The sequence below is a fragment of the Lissotriton vulgaris genome, chromosome 3_1 (genome assembly GCF_964263255.1).
Source record: "Lissotriton vulgaris chromosome 3_1, aLisVul1.2, whole genome shotgun sequence".
In the NCBI taxonomy this organism is placed as follows: domain Eukaryota; kingdom Metazoa; phylum Chordata; class Amphibia; order Caudata; family Salamandridae; genus Lissotriton; species Lissotriton vulgaris.
The window spans coordinates 102,588,441-102,610,151 of NC_141689.1; positions in this window are offsets into that span (position 1 = coordinate 102,588,441).

The following is a 21,711-nucleotide window of genomic DNA, read 5'->3' on the forward strand; positions in this document are numbered from 1 at the left end:
TCTTTTGATGTTAAATTTGTCCGAGCACAAACCACCCGCCCCATAGCGTACTCTAGCACCTGCGTCTCTGTACAACTCCCTTATAAATCTCAGAATCCACTGGTTCACACCCATGTCAAATAGAATGCTCCACAGCATCGCATGATCAACACAATCGAAGGCGGAACTCAAGTCCACGAATGTTATGTACAGGCTTTCCTTCTTAGCCTCAGTGTATTTTGCAGTTAGGAGTGCTAAATTCAAGCCTTGTTCGATTGTGCCCTTCCCAGAACAGAAGCCATATTGCAAGTCCGTGATAATATCCCTTTCCTTGGAGGGGTTGTTCCATGGTATTCTGGGTATCGTTGGTGACTGGACTTGCCATATCGGAGCAGAAGGAACAAAAATAGAATTCCTGCTACAAGTCCCAAAATGAGAGGCAGGCCGCCGAACACAGAGTGCCCGAAATTTGGAAAAATGCAGAGGACTGCTTCAAACGGTGTTAACAGTCCCCAAAAGATCATCTTAAATACATGTGCGATGCCACTGGTATCAGACATGTTTAAGATTTGACCTAACATTTCTGCGAAATGTACTGGGCAGTTTGTCGATAATAATGCATGTATCTCTGCAGAAGTCCTTGCAACTTGCAGATCATATTTTTCTCTAGACGAGGTCAGTGGCACAGATTTTTGCAAAAGAATGGCTTTCATTTTGCTTAAAGTATCAATTCGTATAGAAGAGATATTCAGTGAAGGCCATAGCGCCGTCTGTATTACTTTTTGGATACAATACTTGCATACAACAAGTGACCCTGGCCGACACAGTAACCAGATAGGCTTTCCCTGGCAACATGCCACAACAGCTGTGATCATTGAGCATAACATAGCTCCCATTGGAAAGCTGCCTAAAAAGCGGGTCTATCACGGCCGCTGGAGTACCGTGCATGTGGCAGAAAGGTTTTTTAAAGAACCTTCGCAGGCTCCATGTAAATTAATACCTTCACATAAAAGTGTACCCCTAAGTGAGTTTTTAAAAAATGTTGTACTAAAAAATACCTCCTTTCCCCCACTCCAACATCTGTGTATGTATGGTAAAGTCCAGGTTCACTGGTATCGAGATGGTGCCATGCATTATCCATTCAACGACAGGCTTCTCAGAAACAGTTAATGGTAATCTTTCCAGTTTTCCAATGCTCAGCACCATATAGTCTGCTCCTTTTTGTGCCAAAGAGATTTGTTTATCTTTAAGGTTAAAGACAGTAAACAATGACGTGGTATTGATTAAACGCCATGGCACGTAGCCTGAACGGAGATTTTTTAACGTCCAGCCTAGTAGCTTTATAGAACGTAATTGAGACTCGCCAGGTTGTAACATTAGCAAGTCCTGCTCTATTATGTCAATTGCAGATGATACAATGCTGTCCAAAAAATAAATTCTGGAGGGCAGAGTCGTTAACCCATTGTCCACTACAGAGAGTGATTTCTTTAAATTAATACGGTCAATTTCTTGTATTTTCTCTGCAGTTATCATTTGCGTTATTTTCCAAGCTTCATTGTACGCAGCGTATATACTGGCATATATGAAACGTTTTTGACGTTGTTTACGAGGCCCAAGTAAAAAGTATCGCAAGTTAATGCCTTCTTTAAGTAAAGATAAGTGTTTTTTCATTTCTGGAAGTGTGGATGTCTGTGGCCAATCAAGGCATAGTTTTCCTACACTGTATGTGGTGACTATCCCTGGATGTTGTCTCTGGGAGTATCTTGGATCTGGCCTATTAATTTTGAACCCTTCTGTTATGTTCATGAATCTATCTTGACAGTTGTTCGTGTCTATGGGCCAGATTAACCATTGTTTTACGTCTACCTCCTCATCCAAAGTGTTATTACTGTTAGGCATGGATTTAGGTATGGGCGGTTTGTTTAAATCTTTTGTCTTAGCTATGCCAAGACAGGATGTTTGTTGAACTGTGTCATTCAAGAATATAATTTGTTCTGGTGTAATGCAGGCTCTGAACAAGGCTTCTAAACCCTGCACCTGTCATTCTTTTGTGCCCCAGACATTTTTTGTCTCAATTTTGTCTCTCCAAATCATAGTTTTCATTCCTGTCTTATTCACATTTTTTAAATCAAACGTTTCCGGATTTGTAACATTAAAACCTGAGAAGTATGGAAACTATTCATAAAATGTTTTTGAACTGCCTTTTGGCGGCATCGGACAATGTTCCCATTGGTTATAAGTAAAAAAAATTCTAGGATTTACAGATTTGTGCAAATAATGGTGACCAAAATGATTATAACAATACAGTTCTTCATTACTTGTTGAACCTTCTAGATGTTCATGTTTTTGAAATTTTGCTGACATTTCTAAGTCTGACATCATATTATTAACAGTTTCAAAATCCCAATCATCAGAAAATGTGTTTGGTGAGACAAAGTCACTCAAAGAAACCTTAAACTGGTGTGGAATTTTCAGCAGTTCCACCGGGCCATAAATGTCATAATCAGTTGTTTCCCATGCTATACCACCAGGTATAGGAATGGCTGTGATGTTTACTGATGACAGGTCTCTTCGTTCACAATGAGATGATTTGTAAGGTTGCAGGATTAAGTTGATGTTCTGACTTGCTGTTTCCATTGTACTATATTTTCCATCTATCATTTTTCCCAAACTTAAAACAAGAATGAGCCAGATCAGGAGAAAATGTACACCTAAAACAATCCAAAATTCAACCCATGGTGAAACCAGATAAGTTTTTCCAAGTTGATGAAAGAGGTCTGTTATTTTTTCTTTGAAGGTTTTATTTACTGGCGTAGTCTCAGGTTCACTGGGATCCTCGGAAAAGTTATCGAAGTCAATAAGATAGCCAGAGGCAGTTCTGTCAATAGTTGGTATTGCATCCGGATTTTTTGAGAGCACTGGAGTAGCTTCCTCCTTTGACATGTTTGTATAGTCATATTCTACATCATTGTAGACAGGAGTTTCTTGACAAACTGATATTTGGGTATTGGTTTTAATGTGTTGAGGAAAACATGGCGGCAGCCTGCTGAGCTGCTGCAGTGCTCCGTGAACGAGTTCCCGCTTGAGCCGTCCCGTCCCCACTTTCGGACCTTCTATGCACTGAATTTGCCTGAGGATTAAGGGGGGATCGATAGAATGCTTCTACCCATATTAATCCGCGCTGAAGAACCGCTGAAATCAGCTTAATCGTTTTTGTCGGAAGATTGCGGTGTTTGTTACTTACTTTACCGTGGAGTCTGTTTTCTTTTTCCATGCTCGCTGCCCGCTGAGGCTGCGGCTGTGGTCGGTGGCTGCACTGGGGCTTAGAAGGGGCAGTAAGGCACGAAGTCTCGTGCATAACTCCTGCAGCTCAGCTGTATCGCCCGTAACTCAGAGCTGCGCGGCGGCCGGGAGGGAGGCTCAGACGGCTTCTACCGTGACGGTGGAGGGGCTAGAGGAAACCAGCGCGATTGAGAGCGGTAAGGAAGCAGGCTTTGCATTTTTTTCAGCTGCATCTGTGTCAGCGCCCTCTGTGCTAGCTGCATCTGTGTCCCCTAATTTATCCCTACATCAAAACAAAAACAAAGGCAAACATGGGCAAAAGAAGAAAGAGGTTCTTGTGAAGGCTGCCCCCCCTGTGCTGAGCCCTGAAGTGTCCTCGGAGTCCTTGGTTATTTATCCACTGAGGTAAAGTCAAAACACACAAGGTCCTCTAAGGCTACAAAGAACTCTAAAGCAGTACTTAATCTAGGGACTAAAATTACTCCATCGCTACACTCCTACTGTTCCACAGGTGCTTGACCTTTCAGAGGATCGTGCTATGTCTACTGTTGAGGCTGCACCCTCTGCCACTGCGTTTACTCCTGCCTCGGTGCCGGCCTCTCCCTCATCTGTACCCGTACCAGTTGGTGATGTTGAGCCAGTATCGTTATTACCATCTAGTCCCCAGGCTCACTCGTACCCTCCTACTCTGGTGAATTTGTTCCTCTTGATTTTCGTCCAACATCTCTTCGACCGCCTGGAGAGTTGGCCCAACCACTGGTAGATCTACCACCTCCGCTGGGTACACCTTTGGGGGCCGAGGAATCTTCCACCAGATCTACCGGCAATTCTTCCATCAATAATGATGATGAAGGGCTGGCAGTTGATGCGGGGGCTTTCGCAGATGCAGGGGGTGTTGTAGAAGCAGGTGTAGAGGAACTGACAGCCCAAGGGGACTCTCAACGCGGCAGTCTCAGCATTTCTTTCAAGGTCATTTTGAAAGGTATTGACTCTGGCACGGACTCCGGCATTACTGCCGCTTCCCTTCGAACAATGTTCTCTTCTCTGTCTCTGGATATTAGGAAAGGTTTCAATGAGTCATCTGCAAATCAGGCTGAGATTAGAAATTATTGCGAATCCCTGGATAATAAGATTGATGGTCTGACGCAGCAACATCCGTATCCTCAATGTTCCTGAAGGGTCAGAGGGGTCGTATATTAAACAGTTCATTACTGCACTACTGAAGGATTCTTTATGCTTAGATCACTCAACTGAGGAGTTGGCAATTGATATTCAGCGGGTTCACAGGGACCCCTTTAGACGAAATCCTCATAGGTCTAAACCTCGCAAGATCCTCGTAAATTTCCACACTTATTCACTTAAGGAACAGATCCTTAACTTGGCTTTAAAGCAGAAGTCCTTGGCTGAGAAAGGATTTACCTTCCTGATCAGGTCTGACCTCTCCAGAGTTACTTTGGAGAAGCAGTGGGAGTTTGGGAGGCGGTTAGACGCATTCAGGAAATTAGGTGCAACTGCTCAACTCACGTTTCCTGCTGCCCTAAAAATTATGGACAATAATAAGATGTTTAACATTAGATCTGTGCAGGCAGCTGATGATTTACTATTAGATTTGGGCAATGAGGGCTTTTCAGAGTAGGCTAGCATTTGCTGGCTGTTTTTTTCGATTTAATCTGGTTTGAAAAAAGTTTGTTCTTAAATAAAGATCAAAGAATAATGGGTTGAAAAATGTAAAAAAATAAAATAAAAAAAGGGGACTTAAATAAAAAATGCACAGGGGTCAGTGGGGTGTAGAGTTTTGGGAGAAATTAAAAAATGTCCTCATTTTTCATTTGAGTTCTGTGGGGTTTGGTATTAAGCAGGTAATGTTTAGCGACTTATGGTTACAGTTAGGGCAGGATATTGGCACTCTCCTCTTTCTTTTTCCTGGGTGGTTTTGTGGAGTTTGGGTTAGTTTGTATGGGTAGTTTAAAATATATCTCCTGGAATGTTAATGGCCTCCGTACCAAACCAAGAGCTGACAAAATTATGCAGTATCTACAAGATCCGGATGCGCAGGTCATTATACTCCAGGAGACTCATTTAATCCAGACTGAAATACTTGCTCTTGTTAAGAAGAATAGATGGATCGATTTTTCGGTATCCACATCCCAAACTATGAATATTAGAGGAGTGTCTGTCATCTTTAAGAAACACTTAAAAGCTAGGTTAGTATCTCATGCGGTTGACCCAGGTGGCACATGGGTCATTGCCTCGGTCGTCATAGCTGGAGCAGAATTTAGAATCCTTGGTTATTATGGGCCCAATCAATATGATCCCACAACTTTAGAGTCTATTTTTTCACATATACTCTCCTTTCCAGAACCAATTATCCTGGCGGGGGATTTTAATATAGTATTGGACCCTGCTCTAGACAAATCTCCTATTAGTCGTCCCCTAGTTCACTCTAAAACTAGGACTTTTTTGCTCAGTTCAATGAAACAATATGGGTATGTAGATATCTTGAGAGTAAGGTCAGGACAGCAACAGGGTATCTCCTTTCAGAATTACAAATACCCTCACCAGTCTAGAATAGACTATATATTAATTAGTCAGAGATTGGTAGATTCCGTTAAGAGTTTTATCTATCTCCCTTCACACCTATCCGACCACTCAGCAGTCTTTATGGAACTTGTGGGGCCTACCAAGAATATTCCAAGGAGTTGGTCATTTGATCGCTCTTTACTCTCACACCCAGATGACATTTTGTTCCTTAAAACTGAAGCCCATTACTTTATGAGTGTTAATATTGGTTCGGCAGCTTCTGGAGTTGTTTGGGACTCCTTCAAGGCTTTTTTGAGGGGTCTTATTACTGGTAAGGTGTCATATCGTAGGAAACAACATAAAGAGGAAGTTGTTTATATTGAAGCTGACATAGCAAAAATACAACTCGATATAGACGCCAATCTTTCTTCGCCTGACACTGTGTCAAACCCGCTTCATAACCAACTACTAGCCTTGAAAGGTCAATTGGGCTTGGTTCTGAATCAAAGAATCCAGCAGAAGTGGGAGGCTAGTAAGTTAACCCATTTTCAGTATGGTGAGGGGGCAGGAAAATTATTGGCTCGGAAGACAAAAAAAGATCAGGTCCGTAATAATATAGACTCAATTACTGTTAACAACACTACTACTTGTCGGGGGCCTTGGCCAAGTTTAACATGGGTGAGGGTTTTCGTCGAGCTGTCAGTCTTCTATATAAGAGCCCCACTGCCCGCGTTCTGGTTAATGGTGATTTATCGGACCCCTTTAACATCTCAAGGGGGACACGGCAGGGCAGCCCACTCTCCCCTCTCCTATTCGATTTATATATTGAACCCTTTGCTCAACGATTGAGGGAGGATATTAATATCAAACCTTTTATCTATACGGGATGGGAGAGGAAAGTGGCCCTGTATGCGGACGATGTCCTCATCTTTTCATCTGAGGTCCATACAGCACTTCCTACAGTTTTAAAAGCTGCTTTGGAATTTGGGGGAGTCTCGGGCTACGAGATTAATGCTGCAAAAACCGAGATAATTGGAACCTGCGCCAAGCAGATCTCTTCCACTAAGAGCATCTGCCCTGAGATAAAGGCACGTATATTCATTGTTTCTGTGGTATGTTTGATGTACAGCGGACCTTGGGCTTGGTGCACTGAGCAGAGAACAGTGTTATAGCCGATATTGTTTGTTCACTTACACATGAAGCTGCTGTTTTTTGTTCAGCTCACGTCAGACAAATGTTCTTGTAATTTCCTTGGATGAAGGTTTGTTCGTGGTTCGAGGTCACAGATGTGCCTTATTAAAGAGACAGACGCCGCCCTTCGACCTAGTTCCCTGGGGGTGAAGTTAATCAGAACCTTCGCTCTGCCCTCACTTCGTTGACAACACAGCATGGCACTGCTGGGGGTGCATTTAATCAGGGCTGCTGGGGGTGCATTACACCAGGGCTGCTGGGGGTGCATTAAACCAGAGCTGCTAGGGGTGTATTTAACCAGGGCTGCTGGGGGTGCATTTATTCAGGGCTGCTTGGGGTGAATTAAACCACGGCTGCTGAGGGTGCGTTTAATCAGGACTCTCCTTAGCTTTGGTTCGAGAGTTTAGTGCAAGAGTCTTCCATATGCAGAATATTCTGGTGCCCTCCAGAACCCCAGGCAGGGGCTGATTGATTTGAAAGCAAGTGTGAATAATCATGAAATTGTATTAGGATTCAAGTGGGGCGGAGAACATGGCGGCTAGCAGGCATGGCTAGTCACGAGGCTCATGAGCTCCGGGCGTTCGCCACTGCGGGAGGAATGGCGAGAGTGGAGACGGCGTAGAGTTAAGCTGAAATCAGCCGTTTTGAGCGGTAGCCGCGAATGCCGCGAATGCACAGGAGTAGCATAATCAAACTGCGGCTTCTAGAAGGGACGTATTGCAATGAGGCTGTAATCAACAAACGGGAAGCGGGCGCTGAAGGCTCCAGGCAAACACACACCGGCTTCGGCATCGGGCCGGCGGAGCACAGAAGCAGGTGGGGGCGCTGAAGCACGAGCACTTCGGAGAGAAGACAGGCAGTGGCGGCGAATGCAGAAAATAGCCCACACAAAATTCTGTTGCAAGTAGTCAGACCAGCTGTATAGCGGGAAGCAGTGTGTTACTTTCCCTGCTGGATGTTCGGCGTTTGAGGCAGTCCGGAGAGGATTATTCGTATAGTCACAGCATTTCATACACAGACTTCTTCTTACACCCCAAAAGGTAGGATCATCTCATGCTTTCAAAACAAGGGTTAATACGATGGATTTATGCGGCACATTTGTTGAAGAAGGGAAGAAAAGCTGGGTATAGACACCGAAATATTGAAAGCAATGAAAACTCTAAATTAAAACTACCAATCCCACAATGCAATGGGCTAAGCAAGACTTTCATTAAAGTAGCCTCTTCAGCCTCCCTAGCACCCTTAAATCCTGATTTGTATATGTCAGAAAAACAGTCAGCAGGTTCCCAGGACTTGGGATATACCCTTAGAAGTAAAGGAGGGAAACAACATATGCTAAATGTGTCAACAGAATCCCCGTCATTAGCTAAAACTAAGGCAAAATCCTTAAAGAGAAATGGTAAAAAAAAACTTAAAAGCACAGAAGACAGCTGAAAGGGTAAAGCCACCTCCGTCTTTGAAGGCATATTTTAAAACTGTACCTACAGTTCTGGAACTTAAACCGTCCGATGAGGTCTCAGCTGCGGCATCTGTAAAAGGTCAGATACCAACCCTTAGAAGGTTTAGAGATGGAACCGGTGCCGGAACAAGCTACAGGGTCAGCCATAGGGTCAGCAGAAATCCCCAAACAATATCAAACATATAGTGAGGATAAGGAACCTGAACCTGGACCTGAACCTTATTTAGAGGGGGGATTACCAGCTCAATCAGCTCAGACAATGAACACAAACAGTGAGGATGACATATTCACGGTTCCACTGAACGCAGAAAATATGGATCAGTCAGTTATATCAATGCTAAAAGCTCTGAGTTTCGAGGTAAAAAGTGGTTTCGAAGCCACCCTAACTAATCAGCAGGAGTTAAAAGAGAAATTTGACGCATTAGCCACTAGAACCTCTGAACTAGAGTCCTCAGTTGTAGATTTAAAAAAGCTTGCCAACCAGCATAATAAGAAGCTTGAGGATCTCAAACAAAGGGAGCAAGGACTCCAGGAAAAAATGGAGTCCCTAGAAAATGCGCAGAGACGTAATAATCTGCGCCTCCTGAAAGTTCCAGAAGGGGCAGAAGCGGGCAACATTAAGGAGTTCGTGGCTAGATTGATCAAGCAAACTATTGAGCTGGAGGTATCAGAAGAAGAAATAATAAAAGATATCCAGCGAGTTCACAGGGATCCATTCAGGTTGAATCCGAACAAAAGCAGACCTAGAAAGATCCTGGTGTATTTCCAGACTTACACTTTAAAAGAGGAGATCCTTAATAGAGCTTTAAGAACTAGTGAACTTTCGTCGGATGGATTTTCTTACCAGATTAGATCTGATGTCTCCTCTATTACAGCATCTAGGCAGTGGGAGCTTGGTAAACTGTTAGAACCCTTCAAACAACTAGACGCTACTGCTCAGCTCAAATTTCCTGCATCACTGAAAGTGATGTATAAAAATAAAATGAAAGTTCTAAAAAGGTTAGATGAGGCAGAGGAATACCTTCAATTACTTACTGATGACAATCAGAGAGAACAAGCTAATAAACATTCAAATTACTAAAGACCCTAGATGAGGTATTCTCTATCTTTATCATCATATTTCTCTAATTTTTTCTATATACGGTTAGATGAACTCTTTTTCCACCAGTCACAACCTAAACATACGGTACGCCCGGACGGAAGAGTCTCAATGGCCAAGCTAGGCAAAGAAAAGGAGGGGGGTTCTCCAGGGGAGCACGGGGGGTTCAGGGGAGGGAGGGGAGGAGGTGGGGACACTGGGTGGGGAGCATTGGAAAAAAAAACGTCCAAATCGCCAGATTCTAATTTTTTCTGTTTATACCTTTGTCAGGACAGATAGCGCAAGGTAGGGTAACAACAGCATCATATATCAAGATTCTAGCATGGAATGTGAACGGGTTACGAGTTAAACATAGAAGGGAGAGAATCCTTCAGTACTTAAAGGACGCACCCGAAAATATATTCATTTTACAAGAGACTCATTCTACTGAACAAGAATTAAGAGATATCTTTGAGAAAAAAAATTGATTCATCAGATTATAACTTCTTCACAACAGACCTCTACTAAAGGAGTTGCTATACTGATTAAATCTAATTCAGAGATAAATTTGATACAGTCTAGGTCTGATAAAAGGGGAAGATGGGCTATAGCAAAGATAAAACAATATTCACATAAATTTACGATTGTAGGATATTATGGTCCAAATTCAGATGACCCCCTACCTTTGAAAGACCTTCTAGTTGAACTTTTAGATTTTGAGGACCCAATCATTTTTGCAGGGGACTTTAATCTTGTAATTGATCCAAAGCTGGATAAAACATCTGCTGCCAGGTTCTCTCATAATCCTAAAACCAGGGCAATAATATCCAATGCAATAGCTCAGTTTGGTTGGAAAGATATCTGGCGACAAATAAATGGTATAAAAAGAGAATTCACATTCCATAATAAGAAACTGCGTCACAAATCGAGATTAGATTTTTTTCTAATCACAGAACATTTAGTCCAACAAGTGGAGGAGATAAAACATCTTGCTGCTCATATCTCCGATCACTCAGGGGTCACTTTAACTTTAAAGCTGTCAGGACCCCAGCTGGTCAAGAGATGGACTATAGATAGAAGCATTCTTTTGGATGAAGAGGTAACAAATAAATTGATCGAAGAATCAAATGAGTTTTTCACGTTTAATCTAGACACAGCCACACTCCCAATCATCTGGGACACGTATAAAGCCTTTCTGAGAGGGCGATTACTAGCATATCAGATTGCAATACATCAAGCATATAGGGCACAAATCACACAGCTCAAAGAAAGAATAAAGGCCCTAGAACAAGCTGTGCTAGTCCCCGGCTCCCCAGATAAAGAGAATAACAATAAAAAAGATATGTTAACCTGTACATTAGATCTAGAGCAGGTATTAGATGGAAGGCTGAGGAAGCGCTGGCAGGCTAGTGCACTGGCACATTTCGAATATGGAGAGGCCAGTGGAAAACTCTTTGCCTGGAAAACTAAAAAAGATAATGAAAAGAACTCCATAAAGGAAGTGCAGATTACTAACACGGATGTGATTTCTGATAACAGGCTAGATATTGAGCAGGCCTTTTTCCATCACTTTGACGAAGTATATAGAGAAGATTTACGCCCTCAACAACAATCAATATATTCATGGCTTGACCAATACCAGGTTCAAGTTTTAGATCAGCTCTTTCCAAACTGTGTGGCGCGACACGTTACTGTGTTGCGCCTCACACGTAGGTGTGTCGCGATGCGACGTGATGATGTCTGCCGGCCAGCCGATATCAGAGGGATGCCACGCGAGCCCCCTCATCGACGTGGACGCGACGTGCAAGGCGAAGCAGCTGCAGAGTTAAGCCTCGTGGACCGGAGCTCCAGAGAGTTTTGACCCCCCCCCTCCCTCCCTACCCCTCCCCCTCCGGGAGTTCTACGGCGCTGCTCACGGCCCGAGCGCGTGATCTTGCTGGGACAGAAGGATATCGGATCAAACAGAGGTGAGCTGCCAGGGCTGATTTGTCGTTTAAAAATAAGCAAAGGGCAGGCGCTTTCCGTGGGCTGTCAGTTTTTTGGCTTGTTTCGTTGCCAGCAAAATTAAGAGAGAAAAAAAGTCAGCATCTGGCACCTGGTTGAAAGTCTCTTGTTATAGCACATATAAAACATGGTTTTACTCAGAGATCGCGCGCAGAACATGAAATGAGGCCTTCTCTCCCATCCGCACAATTATTCTCTGCCGTTTAGCTTGACTCTGAAGCTGTTATTTCAGGGTCTTTGAGGAACTGTGAGCGGCGTAGAGACCACACAGGGCCAGGGAACAGGGCTCACAGAAGCAACCGGCAGTTCCAAGAGTCAGGCAGTGAGTGGCATGATGCCCCCCCGTCCAGCCCTGAAGAAGTGTTAATTGTCTCTTCCTTTCGTTAAGGCAACTGGACATTATAAGATTATTTAAAATAAATTATTAAGTGCACTTTGTGGGCAATTAAATGTAGTCAAAACAGAACCTAATTATTACTCTCGACCTCAAGCGAAAACGAAATGATTCTTTCACCGCATGGATAAGGTGCAGTGAATAAATGTTGTGCAGTGCCAATGCTTCCTTAAAAAGCATTGCATTTCATGTTTAAAATATTTCTTGCCTAACATCTGCAATGAATTTGTTGGCAGTGTCCATCTATATCAGTTTTGCCCCCCCCCCCTCTACTCCCCCCCTCCGGGAGTTCTACGGCGCTGCTCACAGCCCCAAGGGCGCGATCTTGCTGGGACACCGGGATATCAGAGCCGCCTCTACCCCACCATCCCAGGCACTCGGCTGGTAACTGGTGAGGCTTAGACCATTTTGGGGCACTTTTAAATCGGTAAATCTCTATTTTGCATATATACACCGCAGCGCCGAGGGCAACCTGCAGTTTTGAGTGAAAGGCGAGTCGAGCTAGCCTTTCACCTTTATTTGGTTCATTTGGTAATATAAAAACGTTATTTATATGCCTGAAATATGCGCGACTAGGGGCACAGGGGGCTGGGTGTGGCGGAGTGACATGACTCAGGGACGCCTGGCAACGAGGGATCAAACAGAGGTGAGCTGCCAGGACTGAAAGTGTACAGGTGAGGACAGGTGCCTGCACTGTGTGTTCACAATAGTATTGCCTACCAAGATTTTTTTTTTAATTCTATGCAGTCAAGGGTTAAAAAGCCCTGTGGTTGTCAGGGCACAGACATGCTCCTAATCTGCTTCCCGAAAAAATTGTTTTTCAACACTTCATATTTTTATTTCCTTAACTTTACTTGAGTGGTTGTAACAAAAATATGGGGCAAGGAGATTTCTGAAACAACATTCAAGAATGCCATATTTATGCTTACGTGTAACCCCGCTATTAATATGGTGTGTATATCTTGCAGGTACCACTATTAAAGCAATGGTTTTGTTTGAAATACTGAACTACTTGCTGTTTACATTTCCTTGTCGTACATTTTATGTCTCCTATCGTACATTTTACATCTCCTGTATCTGAATGTACTGCTGGTTTCTAGACGAGTCTTGCCCCATCCTAGTTCAGATAGCATGCCTAAACACTTCTCTTGCCGGTGCAAAGCATGAGCTCGTGGATCAGTGGTAGCATGATACCCCCCCAAACCCCTCTTGGGTGGGTCATGCTTGCTCGCTGCGCTTGTTCGCGGTACCGTGTCCCTGAAATTTTTTTCACAAAAAGGTGTGTCACCAACATGGAAAGTTTGGAAAGTTGTGCTTTAGATGATCAGTCCTCCCGTAATCTTAACAGAGAGATTAGCTCCACTGAAATAGCTTCGGCGATAGATTCCTCCAAGAAAAGTAAGGCTCCAGGCCCTGACGGGTTACCATCAGAAATTTATAAACTACAAGCTCCGGTAATTATACCCATTCTGAAAAGGCTATTTTCCGGTATATTTGAGGAAGGAGATAATATCCCTGTTTCTTGGAACAAGGCCATAGTGGTTCTCATTTTAAAACCAATGAAGAGAGCATATCAGTGTGATTCATACAGGCCCATCTCTCTCCTCAACACTGATTATAAGCTTATGGGAAACATACTAGCGAAAAGATTGAACGGCTCGGCAGCTAAATTTCTACACTTAGATCAGAAGGGCTTTATTAGGGGTCGCTCTATACAAGAGCTCACACAAGCATTGGTGGGAGCAATAGATGTTGCCTCCCAATACAAAATCCCATTAGCGGTTATTACTTTGGATGTTGCAAAGGCTTTCGACCGCGTCAACTGGGAATTCCTGACTAAAGTATTAGTAAAGGTTAACTTGGGAAAAAACTTTTGTGGCACAAAAGCAGCATTTTACCAAGCTCCGATGGCCAGATTACTAATAAATGACAGTTTATCTTCTCCTATAAAAATCCAAAGGGGGACAAGACAAGGGTGTCCGTTATCACCTTTACTATTTGATTTATATATGGAATCATTCGCAGAAAAGATCAGACAAGACCAAGATATTCTACCCTTTAAATTCAAAAACTGGGTGAAGAAAGTTGCCCTTTATGCGGACGATTTGATGTTATATACCACTGACCTTATCAAATCAATTCCACTCATTTACAAAGCTGCAGAGCAATTTGGTCAAGTTTCTGGATACCTGATTAATCAAGCTAAATCAGAGTGTATGTGTTGGAATATTCCCCAGATTAATCACATTCCAATTCTGAAAAAACAAATGAGATATCTGGGAATTCAAATTACACAGGACATAAACCAACTTGCAGAAAAAAATCTTGAAAAGATTGATAAAGAAATGGCGGAATCCCTAAAAAACTGGTCACTCCTGCCCCTGACTTTAATCGGCAGGATCAATATAGTAAAAATGATGTTGCTAACCAAAATAGTATATATATTTCAGAACATTCCACTTGCTTTTAAAGAAGCTAGATTAACTAAAATACAAGCTAAATGGAATTCGTTTATCTGGGCCTCAAAAGGCATAAGAATCTCTTGGTAAAAACTACGAAGGAAAAAAGGCAAAGGTGGGATGTGTGCACCTGACCTGAGAGTGTATGCCTGGACCCTATTATTGAAAGCTGGAATTAGCTTATTTGATACTTTAGGGGGTACAGAAACAGACATTATGTTTCAAAATATGCTATCTGAGACTCAGGGAGGGTCTCATGCATTTATGTTTAAGTTTGGAGATATACGATTTTTAAAAAAAAGTGTGTCTAAAGGTTTTTAGAGACATGGCATATGTGTGGGCCAGAGTAAGGAAAAAGCTGAACATCCAATATTACGCCAACTTAGCACCAATTTGGGACTCTCCGGGCTGAACCAACTTTGTCCAATGATTATGCCTTTTTGCGGAACGAACCACCCTAAGATCAGTCCAAGGGTCTGGTAAAGTGTAAGACTGAGCTGACTATTGACATGGTGGTACCGTAAGATTCATATTGGGTGTCTGTAAAAAGAGCTTCCATAAAGATTCTCTGTATAATCAATATCTTTGTTGGCGTATGAGGACAAAAAAAAAAAAAAAGAGTCTTCCATATGAAGAATATTCTGGTGCCCTCCAGAACACCAGGCAGGGGCTGATTGATTTGAAAGCAAGTGTGAATAATCATGAAATTGTATTAGTAGGCAGCTGAGATCATGTGTGTAGGTAGGGCCTCTTACATCCCGTTTAGAACAGTCTGGTGCCAAAGTGCCCTTTCATTTCAGGTGCTCTGCAGTAGTTTTAAGATCTTCTTAGAGTTTCTTGTTGCTCAAATGGGTTTAATTTCTGAAATGTATAGGTTTCTCACAGCTTCACTGCTTGATTTTGCCTGTGGGAAAGTGTCACTCATAGTCGTTGAATGTCACTCATATTTACACTGAAATTATGAAAATGTCACACATAAAACCTTTGCAGCTATCTGCAGTGTGTACTCAGGTACTGTGGGGTCCATAGCACTGTAGGTGTGAGAGCGGGCCAGCTAACAGGCATATCTCGTGACTCTCAGGAAATCGAAGAGAAGACTTCCTGCTGGCATAGCAGAATAGGGCAGCAAATGTTTAGATCCAAACTGAAGAGGAAAGTGGTGATAGTGATGCTGTGCACAGCCAGGGGAGTTAAGGTTTAGTAATGTGGGCAGGAGCTAATGTAAGCATTTCTAAAACGCATGTACTGAATCCCCTGTCTGCATGAATGCTTCTGTGACCCTGTGCGTATTCTTGCATGAGTGAGTGTTGTCTGCAGTGTCCAGCATAGCAGATGTATAGCTGCACGCCCAACTGTTGTGTTCTATCTAGGTCCCCGATCAATATCATGACCACATGGCCCTATACGGCTATAATCAATAGATACCCCTATAATGGCATAAACGATCAGAGACATATTTCAGTAACTCGTCTCTGCAGCTCATTACAGTACATGACACAGTAGAAGCCACTTCCTTAGATTCCTAGATAACACACCGAGTTCTTTCAACAAATTAAACCCCCAGCAACCTGGGAAAGCCCCGCTTGCTTTGTTTTGATTAGTAATAGAACTCTAACGAGCACTGTAAGAACGACCAGTTCTTAGTGACATCTTTATTGACGTCTTATGTCCAAAAACTTACGTCAAACTCGGCACCTTTCAGGTATAAATAATACCAACGTTGCCTTAAGCAAACACGATGGTGGTGGTGAATACAGGAGCAGTACAGCTGTCCCTTGCAGAGCCCAGCAGATGCAAGAAGCCCACGGACGCTGCCCCTCCTCCTCCTTGACGCGCTGAAAAAGACGCTGTCTTTTCTCCTGACGAGAAAATCCAGCTCCGTCGTTTCCAGCCTACCCTTGCGGGTGACTGGAATATCGAGTCCTGAGAGGAGATACCAGACCTCCAACATTCTAATCCAGAGGTACGGTGCTGACTAAACCCTTAGAGAGAATTCTTGAAGCAAACCCTTGGCAAAACCAACTTAACTTAAACTGCTACTTAATTACTCCCTCCCACGTATTAGGCTTAGGTCAGATACACTGGGGTAGGCATAGTTAGAAGCACCAGTTGAGTACGTTAGCCAAATGTATTTATGAATGTATATATTTTATTCATTTTAACTATCATATGGCTAAGAAACCATATCAATGCTTTTACAGTACTATTTCGCAATACTTCTTTTACTGTACGCACTTTTTATAATAACAAGTCTTGCAATTGTGGCAATTAATTTCTCTTGCATGAGAAGGAAGACTGTTCAATAAATAATACCTTTTATTGAAAACGCCCGTCTCTCTATTCTCTGCATACTGGTGAAAGTAATTCTGCACAACTGACTGAGTGAAATAGCTGTCTATTGTTTCACACGACTCTAGAGATTGACTCTTATTCTGAGGAGCAAAGTTGTCATGTTAATGCGGTTGTTGGAAAACTGAATCCCTTCTTGTCTGAGCCAGGGAAGCTGATCACTTCCTATTCAGTCAAGAAAGTTTCCAGTGACCTCTGAGCTAGCTGGTACAAACCCAATTAAGTCTAATATAGTCAGTAGAGACCTAGAAGACCGCACTTCTACGTCTACACTGCTGTTTATGTTATTCCAATGCGCAGGGCCTATAGGGAAAATAGGAACTACACTACATGGCGCCCAATGTTTGGTAAGGCGATAAAACTAACGCAAGACGTTAGAGTAACTCAGTCGTGCTTTTTCACACAGACCCTTTCTCCCGTAAATACTCCAATAGACGTCTGGAGTGGGTGAAAGGTTGACATCCGCCTGAACTTAGTAGGAAGAGATTCCTATGTAGAGCTTCTGGTCTATTCAACGTTGAAGGATACAGTGTTCCAAAATATTGTGCACCTAATCTTTGTCTCCTTGGAGACCTGCTCTGCAAAACTTTCATTTATACAATGTCAGTAGAAGACAACGGAACGCTGATGCCGCAGTAAATGCGACTCAGCAGGGTCCCGATGTTACAGGGATTAATGAACCGGGTGCGATAATCATCCCGGTCAACATAAGAAAAACTATAACGTTAAAACTTATAGAAAACGGACTGACCACACAAGGTGGCACAGTCGTCTTCGTAATAGAGGCACACGAATATCGGCAGACAGAGGCATTCTATTCTTGGATAAAAATTTCCAGCGGCAAACGCTACAACACACGAGTTCCACTATTACAAAATAGAGGATCCACCGGATGAGTACGCTCCTTTCGAGGAGATTGAAATCCCATTAAAATACCAAGAGCACCTGCTCTGGTTTAAAGGCGCCCTAAAACACAATGATCATATTACCAGGCTCGGTCCACTAGGTAGACCAGGAGCAACGTGGCCGGTTCTAGCCAGCTACACACCACATCCAGACATTGAAAAAATGTCAAAAGAAGAGCGTTAACACAGCTAAAAACATTAATTAAAATACATAGACAGTTAGTCCAATATATCATGCGGACTGCAACAGTCCAAACAGCTGTTAAGGTTCCACAGCTGACCCCTCATCAGGGGAACACAAATAAAATTACACCACAAAACATACAATCATGTCTTGGTAAAACACCCATAAAACGGGAACAAATCCCTTTCTGGTTAGCACAGAAAATTACTCAAATAGAGGCAGTATTTCCGAACACTACCCCTATTGAGAAACACAGAATTCTGACAATCTGCCTTCCAATGGGGGTCGCACACATGTGGAGGACTGTGACACTTGGGGTACAGTCTTTGCTTCCATTTACACAAAAACACATGGTGTTCCGTCCATGGCGGTAATACCAGATGTGCTAAAACAAATTCAGAATGAATACGGTCCAGAACCTGCTTTAACTCTTGGTATTAAATTACTGAAAGACTTCAAGCAGGTCTTGGCTATATTACTAGCCAACATAAAAGGAGAAGCAGCATCTGTGGCGATCCGCCAGAAATTGAAGGAAACAGATATAACAGATCAACCAATTGAGCTTGCCAGAATTATAGAAAAATGCTATGAAGAATTAGGTAGAGACAGCTTGGGTGGGAAACCAGTAAAACCCCAACTACTCGAAAATCCTGAAAAATTATTTATTAAAAATAATCTAAACACTCCGAAAAAGAGCTGGGATGGAAATAAACAATCCACTCCCAAGGAAAAAGTTTTCCAGCCCAGAGGAAGGTCTCCTCGACGGAGGGAAAGAACTCAGACTCGAGAACACCAGTCTCCCCAGAGGGAGCACTCTGAGAAAAGATATAACTTTAGAAATAGGGTTAACTTGAAAAAGCCTGATAGATATCAAAGTATTGATACACGTCCCTCTCGATCTTTTTTGCAGAAATCGGAAAGAAGAGGACGGTCAGACCCAGCAGAGCACACCAAGTCCAAAGACAAGGAACCTGCTCAAAGTAAAAAATTACAATTTCCAAGAAAGAAGGTAGCCAGTATTAGAATAATCGAACATGCCGAGAATACTGAGGACACAGCTGAAAAACGGGGAGTGGGCACAGACAATGCTAGACAGTGCAGCAGAAATCACCATAGCTCGCAAGATCCTGAGGAGTCATCTGGAGACAGTGGACATGAATGAATACATTCAAGTAGAAACTGCTGACACCAGAGTGAGCGAACCTCATAAGATATACGAAATTACACTGCGTATAGAGGGAGATAAGACTAGAAGAAAAAGGGGTCTATTTTGGGAAAACCCCTCAAAAGGCTATGACATCATGTTAGTTGAAAAAGATTGGCCCCCGGAGTTTGTCAGGGAGTGCCCTAATGGCGAAGAAATGATTATGCCTGCCTTCTCGAATCACATCCCGATTCACACTAAATATATATATGCAAGGAAATGGGCAGTAGCCCAGGCACCAGCATTATATAAAAATCATGTAGGATGGGATGAGGACTCTCCTCCTCACAAAATCCAGTTAAAAAGTCAACCTACTGCACAAAGGCAGTACCCTATTAAGCAAGAAGCTAAAAAACAGGTCAGGGAGATTTTAGATCAACTTGAATACCAGGGCGTGATTGAAACATGCACCTCTCAAATGAACAATCCTTTGTTTCCTGTCTCCAAACCGGACGATTCATATCGTCTAGACTTGGACTACAGACACCTTAACTCATGTTGCAAAACATTTGCAGTACAAAATTCGCATAGTGCTGCACTAATGAATAACATAGTTCGCAAAAAATATAAAACGACATTAGACATATCTAATGGGTTCTTTTGTCAAAATATTGCACCAGAAAGCAGGTACTTGACCGCTTTCTCAATAATGGGGTCACAGAAAAATTTCTGTAGGCTCCCACAGGGATTCAAGAACAGCCCAGGACTATTCTCAGCCAGAGTAACAGAGTTACTACAAATATATAATGATGAGGCATTATCTTATGTCGATGACATCTATCTCACAGACGACAACTTGGAGACTCACTTGAAAAGGGTGAACACCATAATACTTGGGTTCGCTGCAGAGGGTTACAAATTCAACTTTAAAAAGTCAAGAATTGCCCATCTGACAGTATTATTTTTAGGATACGAATTATCAAGTGAAGGAAAAAGCCTAGCGGACAACTTCTTAGAGAAGTGCGCTGTACTCCAAGCACCAAAAACGCTGATGTACTTACAATCGATTCTAGGCTTCCTGAATTTCGGAAGAACTTACATTCTAAATTATGCGGAGAGGGTTAAACCTCTCTACGAATTAATTAAACCTGATTTTAAACCAATCAACTGGACTGAAAAACACACAGAAATTTTAAGATCATTGCAAACAGACATGTTAGCAAAAACAAAATTAGAAACACGTGACAACACACGCAACCTTGTAATCCGAGTCATCCCAGGAAGATGCGGATTCACGTACCTGAGCTCTAATGAGGGAGAAACGGTACCAATAGCTTACAAATCTCACTTGTACACACAAGCAGAAAAAACATTCAGTCTCACAGAAAATACTGTGAAAGCAGTGCAGACTGCTATAGCGAAAGAACGAGAACAAGCACAAGGCAAAAGGATCACTGTTCTCACAGCAGAATCCGCCTTCGAGGCACTATTTAGCCCAGTAAAACTGCCTACAGTATCACTGGATTCGAAATGGATACAGTGGGAAAATTCTCTTGCTGCAGAAGACGTGAAATACTATTTGGCCCCGCACATGAAAAAACTGATTTAAATTATATAAAAGAATATCCTCTGCCAATCGACATTCTCTCTCTCCAACAGTACTCCTGTATAATCTATACAGACAGACTTGTACAACATTACAATATATAAGATATACAAAAAAAAAAAAAATGTAGAAAGTAAATCCTACGATGCAGCCTGCGCGATTGTTAAAGGTCGCTGGCTCTGCGGTATATTCAGACCGAAAATAACAAAAACTGAATCACTGAGAAAAAGTTCGGCTCAGCGAGCTGAAATCAGATCTTTAAAGATGGCGCTTGAAAATGCCGAACGTGAATTCCCGACACTAATCGTGTGCGATTCGCATTTTTGCGTCAACTCCTACAATAATGATTTGCAGAGCTGGATTAAAAATGATTACAAAGATGACACAGGTGCCACAATCAAGCATAAAATGCTTTGGAAGCAAGTAGTTCTTTTTCAGAAAGAACTACAAAATACTCACGTGATACACACTCTGAGTCGTCAACGTGATGGCGTTCACGTTGCAGGGAATTCATTGGCTAATACAGCCACAGCGGAAGCAACTAAACCGGCTTGCGTAGCCACAAAAAAGCATTCAGAAAAATATATAGACGGGGAAACCATGCTGGCAGTAAAAACGTCCTTAAAAGGCGACTGTGCAGCACTACCCTTGAACTATCCACTCAATTATGCATACGTAATTGATGCAAACTCCGTTCCTTTTGCTTGAATCCCTGGAGTGGGGGATAGGGTAATTCCAAACACGAACCGGAGAAAGGTATTAATAGCAGACGCACACATGGATGAAGGTCCAAGGCACAAACAGATGAAGGAATCTCTGGCTGAATTACAATCAGTGTACTGGTGGCCGGAGATGAGCCTGCACCACTATAAATATGTAAAGGACTGTCCCGACTGTGACAGAGATCGCAGCAGCAAATCAAGCGGAGTAATGCCATGGCCTGGTATGTAGGCAGCGTAATGCTGTCTATATGCAATCCAGCGTCCTATTAATTGTTTAAGACTACATTCACTTTAAAAATGTGGCCCCTGCACTCAGCTGACGCCAAAACTGTTATAAAAGATCTGCGAGTCTTTATCCGCACATATGCAATTGGCATGTTTCATTCTGACCAGGGTCCTGCTTTCAGCTCTCGAGCTTATAAGGAGGCCATGGCA